The sequence below is a fragment of the Ammospiza caudacuta genome, chromosome Z (genome assembly GCF_027887145.1).
Source record: "Ammospiza caudacuta isolate bAmmCau1 chromosome Z, bAmmCau1.pri, whole genome shotgun sequence".
In the NCBI taxonomy this organism is placed as follows: Eukaryota; Metazoa; Chordata; class Aves; order Passeriformes; family Passerellidae; genus Ammospiza; species Ammospiza caudacuta.
In genome coordinates, this window is record NC_080632.1 from 1,554,374 (window position 1) to 1,574,059 (window position 19,686).

Consider the following 19,686-nt stretch of genomic DNA (forward strand, 5'->3'; position numbering starts at 1 on the left):
GTTTTCACCAAGCAGAAAGAGAGCACAGGCAAACAAGGCAGCAAATGTGGCAAGTGGAAAAAAGGTCCTAGAATTTCCCACTGCAAGAGAACTGAAAAACAACTTCTAGCTTAAACTGTAATGTACTGACTTTGGTGATTGGAGAACAGCAACATGAATATGGTAATTACAGTAGTTATGATAAGCTATAGATAAAAGTTAAGGTACAGATTGGTTCTACTGTATTGAGTTGCCCAGCAAAGAAAAGTATAGAATGCATTGTAACCAAAACCAGAGCGTCTCCAGGCCTGCCTGGAATGTCCAAGAGACCCTTGGAGATACCCAGACTAACAAAGCAGGCAGGACAATCACACCAAGGTTATGATTGTGGATGTTCCCCCATGAAATAAAGGTGATTGCAGGCGGAGTTATCAGCTGGCAGCAGCTGTGCTGCCCAAACACCCAGCGGCAAACAATGCAAATTTCAACAGATACACCCCAAAATCAACTGTGCCTGTATTTATACATGTTTTGTTGCCAGCTGAGGCAGCTGTCAAGAGGGCTGACTTTGGGGAAAGGGTGTAAGTTGGGAATTGCAGAGCTTGAAGCACTATGGTCATTTTGCTTGTCCTTCAGCATTTGGATACGTGTGCTGAGTGGATACATTGGACATACAAAGCCTTGTTCTGTGGGAAGGCACTTCAAGTTCATTTTAAACTTAAAATTTTAGTATTTTGTGTTAATATGAAATTACTATTTGATTTTCTGTCTTTAGAAATACATGAGGAACGGCGGCTGTGTTCACAGGGGTTTTCGGATTGGGGAAGAGAGGAGGATCTGACTCCACGTTTCAGAAGGCTTGATTTATTATTTTATGATATATATTATTTAGTATAGTATAAAACTATACTAAAATAACAGAAAAAAAGGTTTCATCAGAAGGCTGGATAAGAATAGAACAGCAAAGAATTATAATAAAGGTTTGTGTCTCAGACAGAGTCTGAGCCAGCTGACTGTGATTGGCCATTTATTAGAAACAACACACAAGACCAATCCCAGATGCACCTGTTGCATTCCACAGCAGCAGATAACCATTGTTTGCATTTTGTTCCTGAGGCCTCTCAGCTTCTCAGAAGGAAAAATCCTAAGGAAGGGATTTTCCATAAAAGATGTCTGTGATCAGGAACTATGTATTTTACAGCAGATGAATTCTGAGCTGATTTTTCTTGCTCTGTCCTCCTCCTCCATCCTCAGCTATTCAGGAGGTGTTGGCTTAAAGTGCAGCTCAGAACAGAGCAGCTCCTCATCCTCTGCACTTCTCTGTGCTCAAAAAAGGGAGGGCACAGGGAGAGGAAAAAGGGAAAATTCTCAGGTTGGTAAAAAGTGTTTCAATTAAAGACCTGTCCTCGTTAAATCACTGTGCGGAGGGAAATTGCACAGGCCATGCATTGAGGTTTCTCAAGTGTCCTCCTGCCCCTTTTCTGCTCTTTTTGGTCCCAGTGAACTCAGAGGTCTTTCCCAGCCTTGATGGTTCTCTGATTCTGCAGGCAGAAGAGAGAATTTCTGTTCTCCCCAGCTCGGGCACTTTCCTCACTGCCTTGAGGTCCCTGTCCCTGCTCAGGAGAGGCTTGCTCCATCTCAAAAATGTCTTTAGTGTTTCAGTTCTTCTTTTTATTGTGAGTCAGACAAACACTCTGAAGATTTCCTGTACCAATGAATGCTAGAAAACAAAAAATTAAAAAATATCATGGAATATTTAAAATAATCCATTTTACCTACCGAATTTTCGTTCAGCTACTTGCACTCTGATAATTTTGAAGTGGGATCCTTCAGTGTGGAGGATGTTCTCTGAGGGGTGTTCTTTTGTTTGTTGGGGGTTTTTTTTGGGTTTGTTTTTGGGTTTTCTGGGATTTTTCTCCCTTTTGTTTGTTTGTTTTTGGTCTTTCTTGGTTTTGTTTGGTTTTTTGTTTTGTTTTGTTTTTTGTTTTTTTGGGGGGTTTGGTTTGGTGGTTTTTTTATTGTTGTTGTTTTGGTTTTTTGTTTTTTTTCATTTGTTTTTTATTCACTTTTTGTTTGTTTATTTTGATTTTTTTTGTTTATTGGGGACTTTTTTTCTTTTTTTATTTTTTGGAGGGGTTTTTGTTTGGTTTTGGTTTGTTTTGGTTGTTGGTTTTTTTGTTTTTTTTTTTTTTTTTTTAATATATATATATTTCTGTGTGTGTTCTCCCACTCCAGATCCCCTTTTCCACTTGAGGGTTCATGAGGAATTCAGACCCTGGTTCTGCTGAGGGAAGAAAAAAACCCACAAAAAATCCTAGCAATGAACATCTGGATAATTATATCTCTATCTCTATCTCTAATTATTATTATATAATATATAATATATAATATATAATATATAATATAGAATATAGAATATATAATAACATATAATATATATTATACTATATATAACATATAATATATATTATACTATATATAATATATAATATATAATATATAATATATAATATATAATATATAATATATAATATATAATATATAATATATAATATATAATATATAATATATGTTTATTATTATTTTTTCCCTTTCTTTCAGGATAATTTTAAGCTGAAATGAAATGAAAAAAAAAATTTAAAAAAAGCCCAGCTGCTTTCTGATTGCCACTCTCCTGGCATCTGGTGAGCCATGGGAGGGGTGGCAGGTGAGGTGCACACCTGAGAGCTGTCAGCCTGCAGGAGCTGTGGGCTCACACTCTGCAGATTTTATGTAAACACTCTTCTGGCATCTGTTGGAAAAAAGCTCTGAACAGTATGGTTTTATTTTAAATAAAGATAATGCTTACCTTGAGATTTCTATTTTCTGTTGGGTCCTTGAGGACCTTAAATATTTGGAAAACACCACCAAAAGGAGTCAGTTGGGAGATTCCACAGGAAAAAAAAGTACTCCAAAGTGACATGAGTACTTCTTGAGGTGACGGACTGAATGGGTTTCCTTTTTTTGTGTATGGGACATCAACTCCCTGGTTTGTTATAAAGGATGCAGAGCAGGGCTGCCCAAACAGCAGCCACAGTGCTATCAAGGAGTGCTGGCTGCCTTTGTGAACCTGGATGGATTTGCTGGTTACTGCCTAATTCCACTTTCAAGTACTGTAATAATTAATTTTGTTTTGGTCTTTTTTTCCCTCCCCTCTGGTGATATGGCTCCTTTGATCATCGCTTCCCTCTCCGCCTAATCATTCGTTTGGCATGAATGCCACTAATTTTTACCATCTGGCCCTTGCCTGCTACTGTTCACATGTGTCTGCCTTGATGGTAAATGGTGGGAGTGCTTCCAGCGTGGGCTCAAACAGCCCCTCCAGCCTTTTCCTGGCTGTGGAAAAGAGAGTGGGCACTTCTGGGGTCTGTCTAGACATGCCTCTCCCAAGTTCACGTGTGATCATATGAGTTACTCACTCCGATAATATTAATAAATGGGGCCGAGCCAAATAAAAGACAGTTCCATGAAATCCTCTCTGAGCTCATAGGGTGGTTATAAAGTCAACATGCTGTGCTGTGGTAACATCTGACCAGCGAAATAGTTGTTTCCTGATCCCAGGCTTGGCTGCCAGCCACAAAAAGCACAAGGCAGATGCTGTGCTTCAGCAGGGTCAGGGTTATCAAAGGGATGAGATTGATGGTGGTGACTGTGCTTTCATGACACTCCTGCTTTGCTGGTCACAAAGGACTCCTGGCCACGATTTCCCATTGATTTGGGGATCTCCACAGCTGAATCTGAGCTTTCCCTGGAAAAATACAGGCGCGTGCAGTGCCTGGCCCTCTGGTTTGCTCTGAGGTTGTTTGATGTGGATGCTGCTGACAGTGGCATCTCAGAGGGCAAAGGGGCCACAGCCTCCTCACAGAGGCACCAGCTGGAAATGCAAACAAGGTGCTCTGAGCTATTTAATGATTTCCCATCAGGCAAAAGGCGCTGGAGAACTGACTTTAAAAGTGCATCAAAGTAATTTGTTAGCCTTTGAAGTAGGAGGTTATTTATAATGGAGGGTGTTCTCTGATGGAGCGATGGGCTTGTGCTGTGTGTGTGAGTTGGGATGGGGTTCATAAAAGAATATCACAGAATTGTAACACGAATTTGGGAGTGCTTTATTCCCTGAAACATGGGCATTCTGCACCCTTGCTTTGGTTCTGGGGCAGTTTATCCTCTCTCCCAAGCACCCAGCCAGACTGAGTGCCCTGGTTTGGTGTGTGACAAAACCCAGATCAGGAAAGTCTCTCCCTCCCAAGCCACTGCTGAGCAGGGGTGACACCCTCCAGGTGACTGAAAACAGAGACCTCAAACCTCAGTGCACGTGACCTGGACGAGATAAATCACCTGTGAGCTGTCACGGGGCTCTTTACAAATCCTCCCAAAACCTGGATGAGGTAGAATTTGGCACTCGTGTGCCAGGCCCTGCTGGTTCTCTTCTGATGCCCACCATATGCCAGGAGGGCTTTCCTTTCCCCTTTTTTCTCACTTTTACCTTCATGCTTTAACATGGCAAAACGTTTTGATCATTCCTGAGTCGTGGCAACCATTCAGACAGATCCTGTGATAGGGTTTTCCCCTGACCCAAGGTCAGGACAATCTGCTTCTGGGACACCTCTTTGTCCCCAGAAATAATCATAAGTGGCTGAATCATTGCTGCAAGAACAGGGAGTGAGGAGCACAATTATCAGCCATTCCTCTTCTGGTGCTGTGGTACATGCAGTGCTCCCTAAGCTCAGGCTTATCCTTCAAATCTATCACTATTTCCCCAAAGTTTTCATTATTCGTGTTTTCGGGTAATGCATGACTCCGTGTTAAAGCACAAGGTGCCTGGCCCAGGAAATAGGGGGATAGGATAATTATAGGTGGTTTTTATTTTGCTTTGTTTGTGGTTTTCATGTGAGAGGAATGGTGGATTTATCTCTCCAAACAAGCTGTGGGTCTGCTGGTGGATAAAACCAGCACTGGGAGAGAAAAGAAACAATGGGAAGGATTCCACTGATTGATGAATGGAAAAAGAGATTTGTTTGCACAAATAAAATTTAGGTTGGCTGATAAATGAAATTAGATATTGAAAGATGAAAGAAACAGTGGGGAAGAAAAGCCCCTAAATTCCATAAGAATTAAAAATGAAAAGAGAGGGTTGTACATTAGAGGGAAATCTTTGGGATCAGGTGTTCTGGGAAGTCTGAACCTCTCAAGTGCCTCAGAAATGGGGAAAGAGAGAAGGGAAATGTGGCTGGGAAACTGGGATACAAAGGAGGCTGAGTCCTCCAAAAATGTGAGGGACCCCAGGGGATGCCCAATGGCCTCTGCCTTTATTGGAATAAAGTCAAAGGACTCCTCTGTCTCCTTTTTGGACATAAACATCTGATGTTTGTGGACTGATTTTCCTAACATAAGTTTGGTTGGGGTTTTTTTGTTATTTTTGGGCTTTCCCTTTTCCTCTTCTCTTCTCTTCTCTTCTCTTCTCTTCTCTTCTCTTCTCTTCTCTTCTCTTCTCTTCTCTTCTCTTCTCTTCTCTTCTCTTCTCTTCTCTTCTCTTCTCTTCTCTCTCTTCTCTCCTCTCTCTCCTCTTCTTTTTTCTTTTTCATATTATTTACAACTATTGCTGTTGTTTTCTTCCTGGCTTGATAAACTAAAATATTAGTCCAGCATTGTTTGTGTACCTAATTAACTTTGTCTGCTTGGTTAATTTCATCTAAGCATCTGAACATGTCTTATGTCTATTTTTTCTATTACTTCCTGTGTTTGTTTGCTTTTTCATTTCGGTACAGCAGATCATAAATGTGCAGAATTTTTACTTCAAAGCAAAAAGCTGTGCCTTTCTTAGCAATTGCAATATGTTTGTTGCCGTTTTTAATTGCTGATTCTCTTGATGCAGGTCAGCCCTGTTTTGGTTCAAACGTCCCAGAAATGAGTCACAAGAACAACAGCAGAAGTCAGCTTCACTGTGATGCTGCTGGGAAAGAATACTCGACATAATCACTCTGCCCTATTGCTCTTCTCCCTTGACTTCAGTGAGATAAAATCTTATTTTGTCAGAGGAGTTGAGTAACAGGTTCATTTGGATGTCAGGAGGAGCAGTTTGTAAACCTTCTGATCTCATCCCCTGATGAGCCTGATCTGCTGATCCCTCTGGTTCCTCAAGTGACATTCAATAAAATGTGGCTGGGAACTTAGATGTCAACGAACCATTAGTAATTTTCCTTCTTTGAAATGTAAAAGAAAGTTGAGAATCAGGAGAAATTCCTTTCACATGTAACATTGGGAAAAACTGGTGAAGAAAGAGGGGGAAAAAAATGGAGTGTAAATATAAACTATAAAAACGTGAGTGCTAAAATACACTGATAGACTTCAGGAAATGTTGGCACACATTCTATGCTTTTATGATATTGCTTGAGGGAAGGAGTCTGATACAGAACTGAGATTAAATATTAACAGAAAGCAGTGAAAGGAACCACCAGACCCCTGAGGAAAGAAGGTTACCTGAGCAAAACTTGCCTGTATCAGGAGGAAACTGTTAGGAAAATTAACCCACAAACAGCAGAGGTTTATGTCCAAAAAGGAGACACAGGAGCCCTTTGACTTTATTCCAATAAAGGCAGAGGCCATGGGGCATCCCCTGGGGTCTCTCACATTTTTGGAGGACTCAGCCTCCTTTGTATCCCAATTTCCCAGCCACATTTCCCTTCTCTCTTTCCCCATTTCTGAGGCACTTGAGAGGTTCAGACTTCCCAGAACACCTGATGCTAAAGATTTCTCTCTAATTCACAACCCTGTCTTTTAATTTTTGATTCTTATGGAATTTAGGGGCTTTTCTTCCCCATTGTTTCTTTCACTTTTCAATGTCCAATTTCATTTCTCAGCCAACCTAAAGTTTATTTGTGAAAGCAAATCTCTTTTTCCATTCAACAATCAGTGGAATCCTTCCCATGGTTTCTTTTCTCTCCCAGTGCTGGGTTTCTGCCCACTTTAGAATAAAAAAACATTTATAGAATCTGCTAGCTATTATATTTGTTGTCTCCACTGTGCTTTTATCTAGCAACCTGAACTCTGAGATAAAAGCGAACTCAGCATCTATTTTGGTGGGAAGAGCTGTTCTTCCTGGCATGTTCTACTGCCTTCCTAAATTATTCCATGAAGTTATTTTTAATATATGTTTTTGGTGTGGGGAAGTTGGCTTCATACTCTCAGTGTAATGAAATGGGTTTTTTGCATGGCAGGGACAAGGACATTGACTTCCTACCTGCTTTTCATGTGTCTATAAATTATAGTTATATATGCATTCATACATATACATACATACACATATATATATATGCATTCATATATATATATGTAAAATATATAAAAATATAAAAACATCTATTTATATCAATAAATAAAAATAAAAATAAAAATAAAAATAAACAATCATTCATATATAAAGATATAAAGATATAAAGATATAAAGATATAAAGATATAAATATAAATATAAATATAAATATAAATATAAATATAAATATAAATATAAATATAAATATAAACACATACACACACACACACACACACATATATATATATATATAATTTTTTTAAAATTAACAATGGCACCAGAAAAAGGGTCATGGCTGGGTCCTTCTCTTTCAGATGTAAGGTTGTAGAGGTGCAGGTTTAGTTGTGGTTAGCTGGCATTTGGGAGGTTCCCAAATGAATATATATTATAACTGTAGGCAGTGGACAACTGATTTTGCTATGATCATTCTGTAGCCAAGGAGTTCTCCCCTTTAAAAAAAACCCTAAACAATAATCTAATTGCTAAAAAAAACCCTATAATATGTAACATATAATATATGTTATGTGATGTAAATGAAATTATAATATAATATAATATAATATAATATAATATAATATAATATAATATAATATAATATAATATAATATAATAATATAGCATAATATAGCATAATATAACAATATAACATACTATAACATAATATAACATAAAATAACATTATATAATATATAATATACATGTATGTGTATATAAAAATAAAAAAAATGCAAATGCATATACAAATACATAAATAAATAAATAGATAATTAAGTACAATACACCCTGAGCTTCCTGACTCCATTTCTAGGGGCAGCCCAGTACAGGTGCAGTGCTAACAGAACACTGCTGCCTTCCGGAGTGGTTTTACCCGGCTCTTTAAAGTAAGAAATGAGAGATCATTGATTTCACAAAGGGAAGGGGCCAGGAGGAATCTCTCCTCATTTTTTTGGACAGTTCAGCTGGAGAAGGTTGCACCGTGCAACAATCAGCAAAGAAAACAAACTACAAAAACAAAAGTATCGATAATAAACTTGAATTACCAACACAAAGAAAATTATTCCTAACTCAATAAATCCATAATGCCTCAAATCATCAAAATAAAAATACCACCTATAAATAAACACAAAACTAAAAAATAAATGTAACCACAAACAATACTTATCAAATTATCCATAACTGTAAAACATATACTACCATCAAACAAACCAAACGAATAAAACTATTTGTTTAATAATATATAATATATAACATATAATATATAACATATAATACATAACATATAACATATAACATATAACATATATAATATAAAATATATAATACATAATACATAATATATAATATGTAATATGTAATATATAATATATAATATATAATATATAATATATAATATATAATATATAATATATAATATATAATATATAATATATAATATATAATATATAATATATAATATATAATATATAATATAATATATAACATATAATATATAATATATAATATGTAATATTATAATATAACAAACAATAATCCAAATAAAAATATAAAAAGCCCTTAGAAATTAACTACATCACACTACCCCAAACACACCAAAACAAACACTACATACAATAATAAAAAACCACCACAAAATACCTAAAAGCCTACCCTATATGCCCATGCCCTGCTGGGAAATGTAAAGCCATAAAAAAGTACAGGTGACCTCAGAAACTGCTGGAAAATATAAGAGGAAGCTCTTCAGGTTTCTCAGCTGGATACTTTATGAAATAAATTGAAAGGATTTAGGAGAGAAGTGTTATAACCATGTAGACATCAAGTGGAACATCTTGAACTTGTAAAATATCCATTGGGCCACTGACTTACTCAAGGGAAAGAGTAATCCTCAGTTTGGCTGCCAATTTATCTGTTTCCCAATTTGTTTGTCGAGTGCTGATTGGCATACCCTGCAAGACAAATTGCCTGCTGTGAGATCAGTTTTGGGATTTCCCTGAGGGGCACTGAGCCTCCCTGCCTTCCCGACTTTGTTTGCTGCTCCTGATTCGTGATCATTCTTTGGGAAATACAACAAACACCTTGCAAAAGCCAAGAGCACAGAGTCTGTTTCTGCCTGGAGAGCGATGTCAGGGTCTCACTCGGGTTTTTCACTCTCCAAAGAGCACAGCACTGGGAAAATCATGATGTCATTGTGGATGCCTTGCTCATTTCCCCAGAATAAATGAACATCATCACGGAACTCCAGGAGGAGAACTTGGCTGTGCTTGCAGTTATGGAGCTGCTAAAGCAGCTGAGGCTAAGGTTTGCATTTAAGCCAGGGGTTATTTGGAGGTCACCATCGTGCACTTTTTATTTGGAGCTCCAAGCACAGGTTTAAAGTGCCACAATTAAATAATTTTGCCCGTAACGAGGTTGGTTTGGCTTCTCGTCTCTAAAAGGCAGTGGAACTAATGTTTTAACAGAATCCCTGCAAATTATCTTTAAATTCTAAAGCTACGAAAAGGACAAATCCTTTCATAATTCTTCAGATGTGTGTTTCACAGCCTGCCTGGGATGAAAGCTGCGACATGAAATCACGAAGATGAGCAGTGTGCTGAAACGAGCTGCCTCTCCTTTCAGAGAAGGAGCTGCCACTCCACTCCTCCCTCAGGATGATTTTACCCTTCTGGGCTCAGAAATTGTGCATCCTCTGAAAGCACAGCAGGAGAAGGTGCTGCATCAAAAGGAAAGATAATTTCCAAAATGCTCCTCACAATTATTGTAATTGTGGCCCTCTCCTGGCAATTTTAAAGGAATGATGAGCTCCTGTGCACTGCGTTCGGAGCAGCATCCAAGGAAGGAGGAGGTGCAGCAGGGGAGCTGGGTTTGCCATGGGGGTCCCTGCCATGGCTCTGGAGGTCACTGATTTTGGGCAGCATCACCAAAAACCAAGACCTGGCTGAGGAGCTTTTGTGTGGCGTTTTGCAGCAAACCCTGCAAAAAATCCTTGTCAGCTGTACTTGCCCTCAAATACAAAAAAAAGGTATGGTGGGGCTGGACAACTGGCCTGCAAGCAAACTGAGTTAATAGAAGAAATAACAATTGATGATTTTTGAGTGTATCCATAACAAGGAAGAGGACAAGGCTGTCAGCATGGAAACAGATTAGAAAAGATGCATGAAAATCTTCGTAAGCCGACTATGTGCATAAGTAGATGTGTACATGTGCCTTATCAATTTCTGTAAAACTTTTGCCAATTATATTGATGCTAATTGCTTTGCACCAATGAATATAATCAGTTATTGTGATGTAATTAATGACTTAAGATCACGCTTTATTAAGAATATATAAGCTGGAGAACACGCAGAATGAAAAACTTTTTTCTTCTTGGACCCTGGTCATGTGTGTGTGTTACATCTGACCTAACAGTGACACAGGATGAAGGAGGAATTGATGAATCTGGCTCCATATTCTTAGAAGGCTAATTTACTATTTTATTATTTTATTTTATTTTATTTTATTTTATTTTATTTTATTTTATTTTATTTTATGACATTATGATATGATATGATATGATATGATATATGTTATGTTATGTTATGTTATGTTATGTTATGTTATGTTATGTTATATTACATTACATTACATTATATTATATTATATTATATTATGCTATACTTAAACTATACTAAAGAATACTAAAGAATAAAGGATTCAGACAGAAGGTTACAAAGAATGATGATGAAAACTCGTGACTGCTTCCAGAGTCCCGACACAGCTGGATGGTGATTGGGTGATTAAGGCAAAACAATTCACATGGAACCAATGAAACAATTCACATGTTGGATAAAAAATCTCCAACCACATTCCAAAGCAGCCAAACAGGGAGAAGCAATCAGATAATATTGTTTTCATTTTTTTCTGAGGCTTCTCAGCTTCCCAAGAGAAGAAATCCTGGTGAAGGGATTTTTCAGGAAATACGAGAGGGCCACGAGGAGCATGGTACCAGAGACATTTCCAGCCCACTCCAGTGGCAGTGTGAAAATGTGCTTGGAATTCCTGCTGGCTGTGTGGATATCAGAAACTGCCTCATGCCTCAAAAATGGGATCCCTCAGTGCATCACGTTGCTCTGCCACGCTGCACAGACAAACTGATTTTTCAATTTTTCAGCAGAGGCACAGCATTGCCAGGAAGCATCACTCGTTTTCAGGAGCTTGAGGAGTTGTGTCATGCCTGTCGTGTTTTTTAGTGTCTGAAGTATATTCTGCTCCTTTTTCGTGACCTTTCTAAGCCCCTTCAGCCCCTAGTGCCTGTGGTAAGTTTATCATGACCTTACCAGGCTCGTGGTGTGCTTTTTGGGGTGTCCTGTGCAGGGCCAGTGGTTGGACTTCAGGGATCCTTGTGGATTCCTCAGGATATTCCTGGTTCTAAGATTCCATCTATAAAGACCTGTTCTAGGCAAACCCCATCTACTTTTATCCAGAATTGTATCTGCAGTGCCTCCACAGGTGTTTTTTCTCCAATTATATTCAGTATTTTCCTGATGCGTTATTTGGAGATAATTTTTCCTTCCTTACAGTAAAAAGCATTATTTGTGTTTCATTTTCTTTGCTCTCCCTTTTCAGTCCTGTGTGCCCTGTCCTGGTTTTTTTTGGTGAAGGAACATGGATCCTCGTAGAGTTGCCTGTGCATAAAGTGATTGTGAATTCCTTTTGCCAGCAAGGAACATTATTCTTCATGGTGCTTTTCTTTCATTCACCACTCTTTGGTGTCTTTATTCACAACTTCTGGTTTCTTTCTGATCTGCACAGCCATTGAAGATGTATTTTATTTCAGATGATTGCATCATTGATCAAGAGCCTCTCTCATTTCATGGCTGGGCCAAAATGTCACATTAAATTTTTATTGGTCGAGTAATGTTAATTCTGAAGACAGGCTCATCTTGTGAACATGTGTGGTTTCAACTAAGTTCTTTCCTCTGGTTATTAATCATCAGGAAAAACCTCAGTGCTTTATTCTGCCTCTTTTTCCACATGCCAACAACCCAAGCTTTAATTTTCTTTTTGAAAATACGCTCAACTACAACAACTCTTCCACCTCTGAAGTGTCACAGGCTGCAGGATTTATTCCCAATAATGAAGCTCAGTTTCTCCCAGCTGTTGCTGGGCTGGTGATGCAGGAGGAGAGGAGTGATTTCAGTGCACACAGGGCTGATTTCTGGATTTCTGGGCCTTTGGGGCAGCTCTTTGTGCTGTGATTTCCAGCTGCACTCTGATCAGTTAAACGCTGGATGCTTTCTCTGTTCCTGCAAGGGGAAAAGGCAGAAAGATGCAGTCTGGGATCATAAACCTGGAAGCATTCACAAGCATTCGGTTCACCTCAAGAAAAAGCAAAGAGGGAAAAAAAAAAGAAAGAGAAGAAAAGGAGCTTGCACAATGATAGGTTATGCTTGCACATCTCTCTCAGTATTTGTTTCAGCATTATTAGCATGTAGGACTTGATTGAAGCCCTGCTTATTATTTTTCTTGGTTGGGATCCAATGTACAGTGAGGCATTTGCTCACTGCCAGGGTTAACATTTGTAGGACAAAGAGTGGGACTTAGAGACTCTGCTTTCCATATGGATTTTGCACTTTTTCTTTTAAAAGTATGTTTTTCTTGCCCATCTTTCTACTCCCAATCCACTGTTCACGGATTTTCCAGCTGCTCTGCTTTTCTCTTTTCCCCACTGCCTATACTGCCCTCATTTTCACTTTTAATAATGTGTCCTTCTGAAAGATTTGAGTTGCTTTAGAAAACAAGTGTATGCAACTATAAGAGAATAAGTACAAAAATATTAAAGAGGCGTGATTGTTTTTCTGGCCTTTTTTTTTTTCCCCATTTATGTATCAAATATCTAAATAGTGATTGCAAAACCAATTCAGAATGACTTCGTGTCGTTCTGGAGAGGGAAGTGGTGAAGCCTCTGGCCCTGAAATTGTCCAAAAAATGAGCAGATGTGTCAATGAACTACATGGTGTTGCAGTTCTGGATGCTGAGAATTTCAGAGTTTCTGTGTTCACAGATTCTGACCCCCAGGAGAACAACACATTTGACTTGAGGCTGCAGAAAAACCTCCAGAAAATTGATTAACAACACTAATATTTCAGGTGTGTAGCTTAATTACAAGTGTGTAACATCACAGAGTAGAAAACTTAGTCTAAGGTTTTAGAATACAGTAATATATATACAGCAAGATAGAGGTTTTAGAACAAAAGCTAATCTTCTTCTTTATATTCTTCTTCTTCTGCTTCATGAGTTTGAGTGATATTTTGTAATCAAACAAAAAAGTCCGCATTGTGGACTTTGAGTAATTGGTTATTAGGTTAAAAGTGAAAATAATTTAAGTGCCGTTCCTTAATTAAATAGTTTAACCTTAAAAAACCTTGCAGGAAAAAACAGTTAGCCATTTTGTAACTTGTTAATAGAATACAGCAAAACTCACTACTCGTAAGACTATAACATGTATTAGAAAAAACAAACGTTTGAGTCTAAACACAAAACAGTATCTCAAGAATTTTTAATTCCAACCTCAAAAAAAAAAAACCCAACAAAAAGCCCAAAACCCAGAATAATCCCCAAAAATACAAAAAGCCCCAAAAATCAAACAACAACAAACAACAACAACAAAACCAACCAAAAAACAAAACAAACCCAAAAAACAAACAAACAAATCCACAAAAACAAACCAAAACAAAAAAAACCAAACAAAAAAACCAAAACCCCCCCAAAACTAAAACCAACAATACAGTTTAGTGGACTTGGTCTTGGTCTTGGAGGTCTTTTCCAACCTTAATTATTCCATGACTGACTGATGGTGTCACTGAGTGACCTCAGTGAGCAGCTTCCCTCATGGCACATCCCCTGCCCTGGAAAACCCAAACCAGGGAAATGTCAGAACCTGCAGACCCAGGGCTGCCTGCTGTTCTTGCAATTCATGCAAAGCTCATTTCCAGCCTTTGGTTTGTTGCACAGAGAGGAGGAAAATCCCTGGAGAGCTCAGAGCTGCCCCAGCAGGACAGGGCAGAAGAAAAGGAGAAGGTGGGAGAAGGCATGTGGTGGGAGGAAGCTGATGGTGGTGGGGGATGCCTTGGGATTTCAGCTTTTAAATGGTTCATATTTTGTGTATCAGTGACGGAGAGAGATGGGGAGACTGACTCGGTGATCAGAATCCAATTGTATTGTGGGGTACAAACACTTAAATACTATTTTAGGGAGACTAGCAATGTGTACTACAATGATTAGGTTAAAATCACATACACAAATTTATACATATAACAACATCTTTTGCTTGCAGAGCTTGATGGGATTTTCTTTTTCCAGTAAACCTGTCTGCTTGAATCTCCTTGCAATCCAGGTCCAAGTTTCAAAGTTCTTTTGCTTTTGCCAAGGCATCCAGGTATCAAATCTCTTATGTTAACCAGGTCCAGAGTCCCTCATCTGTCTTGTGCCTCCCAACATTCCAATATTTGCTATCCTGCAGTTCTTTAGTGTATAACTCCAAACTCCACATTCAGTGTCAGCTGCTGCTGTCCCATTTTGGGCAGACACAACAATTCCTCTCCAGGCCTGGCAGCCAAGGGCACCTCACTGCCCCAGGGCCCAGAAATGCAAACAAAAGTGAGTTGGGTGGGCAAACTTGGGGTAAATGACTTCATTAGCTGAGGCTGTCAATGTTAGATTATATAGAGGGGCTGGACAGCTGGCCTGCAAGCAAAGCTGAGTTAATAGAAGAAATAACAATTGATGATTTTTGAGTGTATCCATAGCAAGGAAGAAGACAAGGCCTTCAGCATGGAAACAGATTAGAAAAGATACATGAAAATCTTCGTAAGCTGACTACGTGCATAAGTAAATATGTACATGTGCCTTATCAATTTCTGTAAAATTTTTGCCAATTATATTGATGCTAATTGCTTTGCACCAATGAATATAATCAGTTATTGTGATGTAGTTAATGACTTAAGATCACGCTTTATTTAGAGTATATAAGCTGGAGAACACACAGAATAAAAACTTTTTTCTTCTTGAACCCTTGACACACCACGTGTGTGTGTGTGTCACATCTGACCTAACAGTGACAAGATTAACCCCTAATAAGCAAATTAACCAAAATTATAGAAGTGTGCAAACCCATGACCTGTCCATTTCTGGGTGTAGCCCCCAAGGAACTTTGTCCAAAATGTTCCCGAAGGCCCTTCAGTAAATATAATCACTTTTAATTCACTTAATTCTGTCTGGCCTCTGTTTTTACGTAGCCCCAAAAGGCATCAGTGGCTGTGGTAAGGGTGGTCACATCACTCCTGATCACTTCTCCACAGCATATAAGAGAAAAATGAATTTTACTCTCCACTCGTGTTTTGTTTGCCTGCAATCCATGCAGTTATCCTGTTCACCTCCTTCTGGCACCTTGCATCAGAGAGCTGAGTGTGGGTATTTTTTGTAGCAGGTTTACAATCCCATATTAACATCTGGTTCCTCTGCTGCCTCAGTGATTATTGCCCATTTCCTGACTGTGTAATTCTTTCCCCTCAGCTGCTTGCTGCAGTTACCACGAAGTGTGTTACTGCAGAGGTGACTATTTGATAACTACAACAGTGGAAATTGTAGACCTGGAGTAAAAAAACGCATCTGCTGCTCAGCAAAGGGTGACATGTGGTTCCCAAATTCTTGTAATCCCTGCTATACCCTTCATTATGATAATATGGGAATTGTGGTTGTGCTGGGAAGTGTTGTGAGGCATAATACCTACTGGGTATGGTGAGAAAAATTGCAGCATTGGTCTATTTTCAAACATCTTGACAACTTTATTGCTTAGTGGTTACCATGGGTTGATTTTTCCTTGTCATCCTTAGAATGGATTCTCCTTCGCTTTGTGTCCCTGTGGCACCCAGTGTTACCCACCTTGTAGAAATTGGGATGCTGGGAGGCATCACAAACACTCTTTTCAACTCCTCTGCCACGTCACAGGGCTGAGGAGCAGAAGATTGGGAAGGCCTGTGTGGTATTTTCTGGATCCCCCGTGGCAGGAAGGAATGATGAATCTGGCTCCATGTTCTTAGAAGGCTAATTTATTATTTTATGTACTTATTTTATACTATATTATAAATTGCTATATATTTTTAGAAGCATTGTGTTTGAGTCTACTTGGCTAGTAACATATTATGGAGTTTATTGGTTAGTAGTTACCAGTGCATGTGTTTGTTAAAAATTCTTTTTCCTAAAGGTGTTTACATTATTTTTTCATGGGTATAGAATTATTTCTACAAACACAAACTTCTTTTCTCACAGGTATTTGTCAGGCCAGTTGTTAATCACACTCAGCTGAAGTAGCAGGCCTGAGCCATGATTTTACAAGGCCTTTTTTTGGTAAGGTTTTACCTATTTGCAGCTGAAGAACTCTGGAGCTAACAGGCTGCTGTGTGTACTTGGGGTTTGGGTGAGTCCTCCCCAAGCTCAGCCCTCTCACTGTCATATTTTCCAAAAAATCCCTTCACCAGGATTTCTTCTTCTGGAAAGCTGAGAAGCCTCAGAGAGAAATGAAAACAATAATTACAGACAGAAGGCTTAACAAGATACTAATGAAAAATCCCATGATTCAGAATCCTGACACAGCTGGTGGTGATTGGTCATTAAGTAAAAACAATTCACATGTTGGATAAACAATCTCCAACCACATTCCAAAGCAGCAAAACACAGGAGAAGCAGTCAGATAATTATTGCTTTCATTTTTCTCTGAAGCTTCTCAGCTTCCCAGGAGAAGAAATCCTGGTGAAGGGATTTTTCAGGAAAATATGACCGTGACAGAGCTGAGCTTGGGTTGGACCCACCCAAACCTCAAGTACACACAGCAGCCTTTTAGCTCCAGAGTTCTTCAGCTGCAAATAGGTGAAACCTTACCAAAAAAAGGCCTTGTAAAATCATGGCTCAGGCCTGCTACTTCAGCTGAGTGTGATTGACAAGTGGCCTGACAAATACCTGTGAGAAAAAGAAGTTTGTGTTTGTAGAAATAATTCCATACCTGTGAAAAAATAATGTAAACATCTTTAGGATAAAAATTTATAATAAACACATACACTATTACTAACCAATAAACTAGGTAACAAGTTACTAACCAAGTAGAATCAAACACAATGCTCTAAAAACCCATGTAAATATGAACTGTAAATAATAAAAATAAACTGTTACTACATAAAAATAAGATATGTTGTCCATCTTTACTGTGACACTCTTCTTTTGGTGAAAGGTGCTCTGAAATCAGAATCACTGAGGTTGGGGAAGACCTCCAAAATCATCGAGCCCTGTGGCATTCACATTTTCTGAAAAATCCCCTTGCCCAGGATTTTCTCCTGGGAAGCTGGGAAGCCTCAGAGAAAAGGAAAACAATGCTTATCTCATTTGCTTCTCCTGTGTTGTGCTCATGTGGAATGTGTTTGGAGATTGTTGATCCAACAGGTAACTGTTTTATTGGATTCTGGTGAGTTGTTTTCACTCTTTGGCCAATCAGGGCCAAGCTGTGTCACGGCTCTAGAGAGAGTCAGGGGTTTTAATTGTTTTCTTTTTAGCATTTATTTCTGCATTCTTTGGTAGAGTATAGCATTCTTTAATACAATATAATATCATAAAATAACAAATTAGCCTTCTGAGAACATGGAGTCAGATTCATCATTCCTTCCTTTGTCAGGACATTCCCAGCAAATAAAATAGATCCCAACCTTCAGGAGATCCTCACCTTGTCATACACCCCAGAGCCATGCCCAGCCACTCCTTGAACACCTTTTTATAGCCACTACCTCCCTGGGCAGCCCCTTCCAGTGCCTTTCAGTGAAGAAATTCCTCCTGATGTCCAACCTGAGCCTCTCCTGGTGCATTTGAGGCCACTTCCTCTTGATGAAACAGGCACACAAACAGATTTCATCCTTTGAAGAGCTGCCAATCACTAATGCCAGCCTGTCATTCACACAGGCTCAACCTTGACCCTGTCATGGTCTTACCAGCTCCACATTTATCTGAATGGCTGCACCTCTTTCCTTGACCTTTGGGCTGTTCTAATAAGAAGTTTATACAGAACAAGCTGAGCTACATCCTCATTTTTGTTGTTTTTTCTGCTGCTGGGTTGCAGGAAGCTTTTCCTGAAGCATGAAGGCTGTGCAATGTGGTCTGTGCTCTTGTCCTGGTTTGAAAAGCCAGGTATCTGCTAAGGAAGGCAGGAGCCTCCCCTGAAATGGAAAGTGCAAACCCCCTCCCTCCAAATTATTGCAATTTTGAAATTAAGGGGCTCTCAGGCAAAGATATGGGAGTGAGAATAACAGTTCTGTACTAGGAAAAAATAAAAATAAATTAAAATAAAAGTGCAGTAATACACAGCACCACTACCAGAGTCAGAGTGATGACAGTCCCTGCCCCACAGTGCCAGGGCGGTGCCCCAGCCCCATGCCACGGGGGCTCAGCCCTCCTGCAGTGCCAGCTGTGGCTCTGCTGCAGCAGGGATCCTGCACCAGGGGGGAGTTTTCCTCTGCAGCTCCAGGGCTGCTGCAGATGGGCCTGGGCTCCCTCTGGCCGTGCAGGGCAGCAGAAAGCTGCTCCTCTGGCAGGGCAGGGGGCAGAGGCTGCTGGGCTGTCCCAAAGCTCAGATTGGATCCAGGCAGGAATGCTTGGCTCCTCCCCTGGGCGGGGCATCTCCCCATGGGATGCTGGGATTGGATCAGCCCTGCAGGGACACTCCCTGGCCGTGGACAGAAGGTGATTAATGATGAATGGGCCGTGGACAGAAGGTGATTAATGATAAATGGGCCGTGGACAGAAGGTGATTAATGATGAATGGGCCGTGGACAGCAGAGAGCTCCTGAAGGGAGGATTGGCTGTGGGAGAGATAAAGAGAACTGCCCCATGGACAGCAGAGAACTGCCCCAGCTCTGGCAGATGGAAATTGAATATACACACCCAGACATATTTTGTAACCCAAGATGACTCTGAAAAAGCCTTTCGTCCATGTGGAGTCCCTGATTTCCCTCAGTCCCTCCCCAGCACTGCTGCCCCACACCACACCCTTCAGCTCAGTTTGGTGTTCCCTGCTCTGTGATTTCTCCCAGCCCTGCTGCCAAGGGACACAGCGATGTCAGAGGGGTTTGTGGAGGTGCTGCAGCATCTCTCCGCTGATGGAAAATGACTCAGTCAGCTTCCCCAGGTCCTTGTTTCCCCCTCCCCTGCCCCCATGCCACCAGTGAATGAATGCTTAGGTTGGTGTTTTTGTTCCTTGCGCTCCTTCCAGGCACTACAAGTTTCAGGAGCCTGCAGTTCAAACAGCTCAGATTTGGAGACTTTTATGATTTAGTCCTGGAAATGCTG